The 11,626-nt window shown below is 43.4% G+C and overlaps 1 protein-coding gene across 1 annotated transcript in view; it reads right to left on the reverse strand.

Annotated features, from left to right (window-relative positions):
- Window positions 1–8,711: 8,711 nt before the first annotated feature.
- The window catches only part of nrarpa (NOTCH regulated ankyrin repeat protein a), a 22,046-nt gene continuing 19,131 nt past the window's right edge, over window positions 8,712–11,626 (reverse strand). The window contains exon 3 of the mRNA XM_056290576.1: window positions 8,712–8,727. The gene's annotated coding sequence lies outside the window, so the exon portion shown is untranslated. The remainder of the gene's footprint in view (window positions 8,728–11,626) is intronic.

Raw genomic sequence — 11,626 nt, forward strand, 5'->3', positions numbered from 1 at the left:
AGCTGTGCCAGTAATATAACTCAATTTTGTGGATAATTTTGGAGCATTTTCAACCTACAAAATCAATTTTTGTAAAACAGTATGTTTCCCAATAAATTCTTCAGCCAAACAGCTCATAGAGGGGCAGATACCCTTTCATCTTTCACCTGAAAGTTTAAGCTATCTGGGAATTAGCATCACCCATTCATTTCAGGCACTACATAGAAGTAACTTTGATAAACTGTTAACTACAGCAGACCTGCAAAAATGGGCCAAATTACCACTGTCAATGGCCAGTAGATTGCAAACTATAAAAAATTAATGTTTTGCCAAAGTTCCTGTTTCTTTTCTAGTGCCTTCCCCTCTTTCTGACAAAATCATTTTTCAAGCAAAGAATAGAAAAATCAAACTCTCAGTGGGTCGACTAAGACATTTTACTTTACATGGAACCTACCCTGTCATATTTTTGCTAAGTTATCTACAGTTCCCATTGCTTAAATGCACTTTCCCATCACTTTTTACCCAACTGTACTTCTGTAGTGGCGTCATGTATTTGAACTTTTTAAGATGCTGAACATGTTTAATTATGTATGCTTGTTATATATTATATGTGCTATGAAACACTAATTCATCTTGTTAAAAGTGAACCAACGTGAGGGGTTAGTGCTATATATATATATATATATATATATATATATATATATATATATATATATATATATATATATATATATATATATATATATATATATATATATATGTAACCCATATGACATATAGGGCTACTAATAGTCATTGATTTAGAGGCGTAGCGGTGTAATGACATGCCGCTCCTTAAGGGGCGCAATATGCAACTCGCTAGGGTAGAGACTGCTACACGCAGTCGTCATTCTCTTTTCTCTTTTCTTTTTGCGAACTTCCTGGAAATTGTGCTCTTGAGCCGACGACTGAATTTTATTATACATCGCCTCAGAGTATTGATATTTTTTGTTTCTGTAAAGTGTTATGCATAACCAGAATCTCATCTGTGAGCTTACGAGACGAAGGTCTGTCGAGTTTTAAGTATTTGGAACTCCGGCGAATAAAGCAGGTTTTTGTGCTAGCTAGCTTATTGCTAACCACCGAAGTGGAAAGATAACGCTGGGTCATCATATAGCTGTTAAGATACTCTTCATGAAACCAGTCGGGGTTATAAGAATGTCTGATGTGTGAATAGCCCGTACTTTGTTACGTATTGTATCGTTGTGTGATGTTGAATGTTTTGGAAGATAGCCCACGCCGATAGTTAGCTAGTGCTAAGCGCTAGCTTAGTCGGTGAAGCATTGGGGAGTTTTGTAGCATTAAAGATGCGTGGCGCTTATCCTGGTGACGTTATAGCCATGCGGTTTAAGTGGTTAGCGCACTTAAATGGGTTGTATTGAGGCTACAATGTGATTGCACTGATTTTGTGTAACAGAATTATATATATATATATATATATATATATATATATATATATATATATATATATATATATATATATATGTAGTGATTAAGTAATGATATTGCAATTCATATACATGTTAATGGAAAGCATATTGTAAGATGTTCTGAATGAAAAGAAATTAATGAGATCTCATGTTAGAAACAGATGTAGAATGAAATACTTACTATTCTGCACTATTTGTGTAGATTGGTTTTTTTAACTACCAGATAGAATTTGGAAGATTGTGATGGCGAGCCCAGCCCAGTGAGACTGTGGACTATCATGGAAGCGGTGGCCTACCGTGGGATCTGTCCCAGGAAACGTCTGACAAGGCTGAATCATGCATCCAGACACCAGATAAGAACCCATACACATTAGCCTATTTCCTCTACCAGGGTAGAAATAGTCATCGTTTAAGTATATTCAATACACTCACGGATCAGGAACTGAACTCTTGGACCTACACATACACTCAAGGACAAGGAACTGAATTTTTATTTCATCTCAAACTGCTGATTGTGATTTGAACGAGGTTTTCTTTGGTTTATTATTTTATTTACTTTAAAGAGCTCTATTTTGTTTTATTTCCATTGTTTTATGTAAAAGTCAGCGTTGTGTATATTTTGCTGCTGTGAGGCAATAAAATTGTCAACTGTTCAACTACACATCAACTCCTCTCGTGAGTTAGTCAAGGCAAACCCCTCACCGAACCTAATTAGATGTTACCACCTTTACTGCTACCCCTAGTTTGCACTGGAGGCGCCACACACACACACACATACACATATATATATATATATATATATATATATATATATATATACACACACACACAGACACACACACACACACACACATATACACACAAAACTGAACATGTTGGTACTTTCCGATGCTATGTCTTTATGATGTGATGTCCGAGTAAAACAAATTTATTAAAAAAACAAAACAAAAACAGTGATGGATGGGAGCGGCTGTGGAGTTAAAATGACAAAAGTCATCTGAGGTTGCTAAAAAATATTGGTAGTGACATGTCCCTACTATCCATACCCAAACCTACGCCCATGATAAGGTAATAGTTTTCGCTGGGTAAAAATAGAATTGATCATTGTTTCATTCTGTTCCGTTCTTTACTTTAACCCTACAGAATGGACGGTTAAAGCTTCACTTGCTTACTTATCACTTTATTTACAAAAATCATTAAGTAATACAGTTCAGTTACTTTCATCTCTAGCCAGCGTCACTCGCGGTCTGTGTCACACTCTAATTGCTCCCCGGAACCACAAACTGGGAATAACAGTCCTATTTGTTACATCTTTTCTTTTTTTCTTTGAAGTAAAGTCCCTTAGACAACACGTCATTTACTCTAAGTGGTTCATATTATCAATAAACAAAAGAATTGTGTTATCAACACATCAGTGAATAAATCAATCAACATATCACTCGTAAATAACTAAATTTATACTCTGTATTCTTATAATAATTATGAACAACAGTGTCTATTCATATATCCATAACCAAACATTTTAAACTGTATAAACATTCCACTTCCACATCTCTTTCCTTCTTTTCTTTTTCCTTTTTTTTTCAACCAAACCTTACACTATTCTCAGTCTTTGCAAAAGTCCCAAACCCATATTCTTATCACTGAGTAAAGTCTTTCAGGTAGCGAGGTCTGATAATCTGACGACCCAACCTTGTGGTGATAGTGTGTTGGTCCCCTGCTCTCACTCTCTGTCTCTCTCTGTCTCTCTCTTCTCTGTCTCTCTCTCTCTGTCTCTCTCTCTCTGTCTCTCTCTTTCTGTAGAGTCTTGTAATGCAGCACCAGATGCAGAGCCATGTTTTGAGGTGCTCCGGCGTTATTTCTACAACTCCTCCTCTATGAGCTGCCAGCATTTCAACTATGGGGGTTGTTTGGGCAACAAGAACAACTTTCATGATGAGAGAGATTGTCTACAGAGCTGTCGGACCAAAGGTGAGGCGTAATGAATCACTCTCATTCAATGGAGTTAATTAAACACATACCACCGACTTACAGCATCAGTTCTAAACTGAACCAAATATTAATAATAATAATAATAATAATGATAGTAATAATACTAATACTGGTCAACACAATTTTCCTTGCATGGGGTTTTTCAGCGGATTCTAGCTAACTTTTGGGTGCTGAATCCAAATCTGGTATTAGTTTTTGCCTATCACATCAGGTTTTTGAACTATGACAAATAATTATTTTTGCGAAAACAGTAATTTTACACTCGAAGTTAAAAAACACTGTTGCATTAGAAGATCGATAGATGCAAAAATGATTACAATGAAAGTTACCTACTTCAATTCCAATATTAAATCATACGTTAACATTTAATCCATGCTGGCTTGCACATATTTTTACACATTTTCTCAATATTTTTAATGTATGAAAAGTTTACAAATTTCACTAAACTAATATATAGACGGAAAAAGTTCCCCTTAACATGGAGTACATCACTTAAATACAAGGCATCACTCAAGCTCAAAGCAGTTTTGTGACTTTTCACAACATTCAAAACGCAGCAATAAATGCAAAAATTTGCGAATATAAGAAAATAAGTACCGGTACTTGAAAGCGTAAGTATCCAAAGGCACAGGTGTAATCATATTACTACATGGTAAACCTCCTCTTTGTGGACAATCTCTTATATACAGCATCTGGGACATCCCTCATCAAACTCCAGCAGTAATCAACCATCATATTTGAGTCCCAACGACCTTGATAACGTCTTCCATCACTTTAATGTCTTGATGGAAACTTTCACCCTGTTCCTCGCTTACATCTCCAAGGTTATCTGGAAACTTGCTCAGGTGACTGTGCATGTAGTGCACCTTGATGCTCATTCTGCACCCCAGCGCTCGCAGACTAAGGAGCAGCTCCTCCACAATCTCTCGGTAGTTGTCATCTTTCTTGTTCCCAAGAAAATCCTGCACCACATTAGTGAATGCATTCCATGCTCGAGCTTCGACAGCGGTCATCGTCATAACGAAGTGTGGGTCCTTGAGTGATGTTCTGATCTGAGGTCCGTCGAATATCCCTGCTTTTTTCTTCTCGTCGCTAAGACCAAACTTGAGCTCAGCATTTTTTCCTTGAGACCATGATCTCAGAGTTTCAACACAAGTCGTGCATACTTTATGAGGGGCCCAGTGTTTGTCCTGGTCTCCAAGCGGTGCTTTAAAGTAAGCACAGAACACTCTCTTGACGAATGTAGTGATGTTGCGTATTTGAGGGGCTAAAGTGAAGCACCCACAGATATAACAGCAGATATCTGGGTCGTTACGGCACTGTCTTCTCTTTGGAGGTGTAGACATAGCTAGCTGACAGTGTAAGGTACCGGTATAAACAGCAGAGTCTTAACAGCAGATTGGGTAGTCTTCACAGCTGCAAATTACAAAACATAAACAAAGACTTGGAACATTTGTAAAATAATTTTAACCCTTTAATGCATAACATATTCATGATCTCCGTTACTACACAGCTGGGGTCAAAATGACCCCAACTAATTTACTTTTCAATTCATTTTCCATTAAACTCCTTCTCCTTGCAAACAGTACCCCCCTCCTCCCCCTCCCCCTTTTCACCCTCAAAAATTATACATTTGTGTTTTTTCCCACACTCAGGACCAGCACCTGCTCTGATCATGCTCTGACCATGTCAACCATACTGTATGCATCACACTCTATTTTACAGTGTTATGATGTATAATATAGTATAAACACTTGATTCAAGACTTATGAAACTGTTTAACATGGAATTATGTATTGTATTTCTGATTTTAAACATAAGCTTACCTTAGGAAGAGCAGGATTTATATTTGTTGACAGCACTTGCTGCATCTGTGGCTGACTCCTTCAAAATGACTGACATCTCCCCCCCGCCCCCTTATGTGACACTTTAAATTAGGACCCATGCAAACATGAACTAAATAAATAATTCCATCTCTTAAAATTGCATAGGGTGGCTGCTTTTCACTGGGATCCCAGCAAGAAGCACTAGTAAAAACAGTAGTAAAAAATTTGATTTGTGAGGAAAAAGCAATATATTTATAGCATACATGTGATATTACATGATGAAATACATTTATTTCAAAGATATGACAAATAAACTCTCAGCCTAGCATGAAATTACTTAGGAAATGAATAGGGGTCATTTTTATCCCCACCAAGATTGCCAGACTAGATGGTCAACTTTTGTAAAATCCTGAATAAGGAGCATACAGATAGCACAAACACTTGATGTGATAGAGCAAATCTGAGCTCAGATTTGGATTCAGCAGCCCACAATTAGCCAAAAACAGTTTCCAAAGTCCATGCAAGAAAAAAAACAACTATATTTTTGTAGACCAAGTGAATAAGAGTGTAAAGTATACTTTACACTCTTATTCACTTTCCACATCTACATTTTTGTTTCATTCATCGTATTATGTCATCTCTCTCTCTCTCTTTCTCTCTCTCTCTCTCTCTCTCTCTCTCTCTCTCTCTCTCTCTCTCTCTCTCTCTCTCTCTCTCTCTCTCTCTCTCTCTCTCTCTCTCTCTCTCGCTCTCTCTCTTACTATCTACCTGTCTCTGTCTCTCTCGTCTCTGTTTCTCTCTCCTCTGTCTCTCTGTCTCTGTCTCTCGCTTCTCTGTCTCTCTCTATCTCTCTCTTTCTGTAGAGTCTTGTAATGCAGCACGAGATGCAGGGCCATGTTTTGGGGTGCTCCTGCGTTATTTCTACAACTCCTCCTCTATGAGCTGCCAACTATGGGGGTTGTTTGGGCAACAAGAACAACTTTCATGTTGAGAGAGATTGTCTACAGAGCTGTCGGACCGAAGGTGAGGCGTAAAGAATCACTCTCATTCAACGGAGTTAATTAAACACATACCACTGACTTACAGCATCAGTTCTAAACTGAACCAAATATTAATAATATAATACTACTACTACTACTACTACTACTACTACTACTAATAATAATAATAATAAAAATAAAATAATAATAATGATGATGATGATAATAATAATAATAATAATATACATTAATCTTATGGCGATGTATGTATATGGCTCTGTTTGAGGGGCATCCCCCCAAAACAAAGCACCACTGTTCAGGCCGGAAGTCAACAGGCAGACACTAATGACAGCTCCTTTACTTTCTTTGCGTTCTCTCCCTCCAGCTGTTTGTCGTCTGCCCATGGCGGCCCACCCCTGTACGAACCAGCCTCTGGTCTGGACCTTTGACTCCGTCACTGGTCTGTGTCTGGCCTACAAACAGGGATTCTGCCAGGCCAACGGCAACAGGTTCTACAGCAGAGCCGAGTGTGAGGAGTACTGTGGAGTAGCCAAAGATGGTGAGAGCAACATGCTGATGTAACAAGAGATGTGAAGCATAATCACACAGAAACAAAAACAAAAAAAAGACAGACACTCCGTTTATCTAAATGGTCCACCTTTTATTTTCAAGTTATATATATACACGTGTGTTGTAGATACTCATGAGTGTATATGTGCATGCAAATGACTAGAAAATACTGTTAACGCAATCACCAAATTGAAAATGGCAAACACGTTTTGTTCTTTTTCTCTTTCACAGACGAGGAGCTCCTGTGGACTAACTGAGTCATATGAGGAGACAACCCTACATGCCTGAACACATCACATAGAAATGCAATAAAAACAAGCAGTCTAAACCAGACAAAAAAAGTATGATGTGGCAATAGTGACAGTAACTTTGTGGAATAACATCACTGGTAACCATTAGTAAATAGGGGGCCTTCAATGTTCAGTGGACCCAACGTTCCTCATGAATAATTGCAGTGCCAGTAGGGGGCAATATTTTTTTTTCTTCATAAACAAATCCCACGAAATACCTTTAAAACACACCGTTCCTGAAATATTCATCTTCTTGCACATTGCAATTTGCTTCTCAGCAAATTGCAATTAGCAGCATAGCAACATGGCAGCAAGCATCATTTGTCCTGCTGGTTAAGTTATTTCCACGTCACCATAGTCCAGAGGAGAAGAGACTGGTGACCCTGGAGACTGTGGTGGGACACCCACAGAGAAAAACGTGATATTTCACTGGTGGGGTATGGTGATGGTGTAAGCATTGTGGTTCTTTTTCTTTTTTTTTTGCATTACTTTTTTCCTTTCCTCTCTCTCTCTCTCTCTCCCTCTCTCTCAGTCTGTTGCACTCTCGCTCTCTCTTTTTCTCCTCCTAGGCCAGGATAAGGAGCCAGGCTTCCTGCTTTTAGTTCCCAGATTTCTCGGCTGCTGGCAGTAGAATGCTGGGAATATCCGGAGAGGAAGGGGAAGTGACATCACAGCAGTGACCTTCCGTACCAGGCCATGTCACCTGGTCCTGCCTTGAAAAGAATTACCAAACATGCCCGCTCACACACACACACACACACACACAACCCCGCACAGTTCAAGTTGGTTTGCCCTCGAAGACGGGGCCGGGAGAATTATGGGAGCCAGTTCCCATGGAGATCCTACGAGGTGTCTCCGGCCCAGTGGAGACAGGGAAGGAGAGGAGCCCTGCTCCCTACTCCTGCAGACACATCTCCACTATGTTTGTCTATATTTTTACAGGGGAGAGTTCAGGTCACCGTTCTCGAAGCAAATCAACGAGAAGCAAGAGCGGGTTCCTCTTTCTGGCGTCCATCGTGAGGAGAGGCGAGGAGAAGAAGGCAGCAGACACTGTGAGATGATTCAGACCATTCAATACTGATGTCCGGACAGAAGAGACGAGCGACGTCCCCCTGCGCACGACAAACAGACACACACACACACACACTCCACCTGGAAGATCAGAAATATGACGCACACAAATACTATATGTGTACATGTGCACACATGCATGCTCAGACACCAACCCTGGGTGGTCGCAGATACACCTCATGTCACAAACACCTTCAGGTATTGCAAGAAAACCAGCTACAGGGGCGTCCGGGTAGCGTAGTGGTCTGTTCCACTGCCTACCAACACGGGGTCGCCGGTTCGAATCCCTGTGTTAGCTCCGGCTTGGTCGGGCGTCCCTACAGACACAATTGGCCGTGTCTGCGGGTGGGAAGCCGGATGTGGGTATGTGTCCTGGTCGCTGCACTAGCGCCTCCTCTGTTTGGTCGGGGTGCCTGTTCAGGGGGGGAGGGGGAACTGGGGGGATAGCGTGATCCTCCCACGCGCTACGTCCCCCTGGGGAAACTCCTCACTGTCAGGTGAAAAGAAGCGGCTGGCGACTCCACATGTATGGGAGGAGGCACGTGGTAGTCTGCAGGGAGAAAAAATAGGAAGAAACCTCAGGGAGAGCAACAGAGGAGGTTATATTGCACTTTTCTAGACACCCAAAGTGCTTCACATCGAAGGGGGTAACACACTTCAACCACCACCAGTGCGTAGCACCACCTGGGTGATGCACGGCAGCCATTTTGCACCAGAGCGCTCACCACACACCAGCTTGAGGTGGAGCGGGAGGAATCATTGAGCCAGTTACATGGGGGGATGATTAGGTGGCCAGGTGGAGAGAGCCAGGTTGGGGAACACCGGGGATCCCCCCTACTCTTTTGTGATAAGTGCCATGGGATCTTTAATGACCACAGTGAGTCAGGACCTCGGTTTAACGTCTCATCTGAAGGACGGCATCTCCTACGGCACGGTATCCCCGTCACTGCACTGGGGCATTGGGATTTTTGATATTTGTTGTTTTTATTAGGACCAGAGGGAACACTGCCCCCTACTGTCGCGCCAATACCACTTCTGGCAGCAACTCTTTTCCCGCGTGGTCTCCCATCCAAGTACTAGCCAAGCCCACACCTGCTTAGCTTCTGTCATTTGGCAGAGCCAGGGTACATGGCTGCCAGCAAAAAAACATAGCCTACTTATACTTAAAGTATAAATACTTATACTCTAAAATCTTATTGACATATTATATTTTGCGTTCAAAAAATTTGCAGAAGCAGTCACGACAATTAACAAGACAAAGGACGACGCAAGACGCCTCTGGCACTACTGCAGCCAAGGGGAAGGGATAGGAAGAGAAGTAGAGCGATGGAGGGAGCGAGATAGTGAGAGATGGGAGTATCATGAGATGGCTGTGGTATTCTGAGGTATGGTGGATTATGACATTGACAAGAACAGAAAAGCAAGTAGAGAGACAACATGTAGAAACCCTTGGCAGGAGGGGTGCCAGAAGGGAAGAAAGGGGGATGAAACAGCGGTGGGGTGGGAGGAGAGAGCGCGACAGAAGTTGCTGCGGAGCCTTTATGCTGGATGAGGAAGAGAGGGAGGAGGGGTGGAGGAATGGAGAGCCGGGCCGGGGTGGGGAGCGAGGAGAGGTGGAGGGAGGAAGAGAGAGAGAGAGAGAGTGTGTGTGTGTGTGTGTTGGAGATGTCATTATACGGGATGACAAAAGAAGAGGGGATTCTCTGGTCAGCTGCTGCCGCCACTGTCTATTGTCCTCCCGACACGGGAGCCCCCACCCCCCGCAGACACACATATACATAAAGACACACATTATGTGTCCCTCGCCCACTGTCCCGCTCTTCTTGTCTTCCACACCCACCCATGCCTTGCTCAAGTTCGGCACCGTTTAAATGCCCAGCCAAGGGGGGGCAGCTGCCAACACGTGAAGACTTTCTGCCCCTCTCTGCTCCAGAAGAGCTCCCTCTGTTCTTTAAAATCCACAAATATGGCGTCCGGGTAGCGCGGCGGTCTAGTCTGTTGCCTACCAGCACGGGGGTCGCCGGTTCAAATCCCCGTGTTGCCTCCGGCTTGGTCGGGCGTCCCTACAGACACAATTGGCCGTGTCTGCGGGTGGGAAGCCGGATGTGGGGGTGTGCCCCTGGTCGTCGCAACTAGCGCCTCCTGTGGTCGGTCGGGGCGCCTGCGATCCTCCCACGCGCTACGTCCCCCTGGCGAAACTCCTCACTGTCAGGTGAAAAGAAGCGGCTGGCGACTCCACGTGTATCGGAGGAGGCACGCGGTAGTGGGGTAATTGGCCGGATACAATTGGGGAGAAAAAAGAGGGAAAATAATAATAATAATAATAATAATAAAATCCATAAATCAAGGATTTATAATAAAGTTGCTGTTTTTTTCTGAGCTAGCTGGACTGGCGGCGTTGTTGTTTGTGTGGTTGTTTGTTTGTTTGTTTGATTGTTGTGGAATTAAAAGGGGGGTTTAAGTGTGAGCATAACTGCCGCCTCTCCGCGGGAGAAGCCACAGATACCAGCGTTCCGTCCTCCCTCTGTGTGGATGCTTGTGCTGCTGAGCTCCGCATCAGGCCTCGTTTGCTCCCCTTGTGTTACGGGAGCCAGCAGGGACTCCGCAAGGGGGTCTGCACGTGCAGCATGTGTACGTGCACGCCGAATGGGGTGGTGCGTGTGTGCGCGCGTGTTTATGCATTATGTTGATCGTGTCTTTTTCGCATGTATGCGACTCCACCTCTTTACTTCGGTCAATATAGACTGGATGACCCTTGACCCGGCTGACCTTGATAATATCCAGCTCTTCACTGGTTCTGCGCACAGTGTGCGATCCTCTCGCCCATTCTCTCCTCAAGTGACCTGCTGTGACACAGAGAGAGAGGGGGGGGGGGAGGGGTGATGAAATATGGCCCGGTCTATCTGACCTTGACTCGCAGCCTTTTCTGGATTTGAATTATTACACAAGGGATGCAAGAACGTATTAGTATCGCTGCTCTTTTTTAAGACGTTGGTTAATCAAGGCGCCCTAAAAGCTTTTGGACTTGGTCCAGCAAATCCACTTCAATCTGGGGAGACTTGAGGACACGGACAGTGCCACATTATTACAATGCAACCCTTCACTGATGCATTTATGGACATCCTATTTTTTCCTCTTCCTCTGAACTGGATGCCAAGCGCAGAAGAATTGCCTACCAACACGGGGATCGCCGGTTCGAATCCCCGTGTTACCTCCGGCCTCGTCAGGCGTCCCTATACAGACACAATTGGCCGTGTCTACGAGTGGGAAGCCGGATGCGGGTATGTGTCCCGGTCGCTGCACTAGCGCCTCCTCTGGCCGGTCGGGGCGCCGGTTCGGAGGGGGGGCAGGGGGGAATAGCGTGATACTCCCACGCGCTACGTCCCCCCTGGTGAAACTCCTCACTGTCAGGTGAAAAGAAGCGGCTGGCGACTCCACATGTAAGGGAG

This window comes from Lampris incognitus, chromosome 12, assembly GCF_029633865.1.
Source record: "Lampris incognitus isolate fLamInc1 chromosome 12, fLamInc1.hap2, whole genome shotgun sequence".
In the NCBI taxonomy this organism is placed as follows: domain Eukaryota; kingdom Metazoa; phylum Chordata; class Actinopteri; order Lampriformes; family Lampridae; genus Lampris; species Lampris incognitus.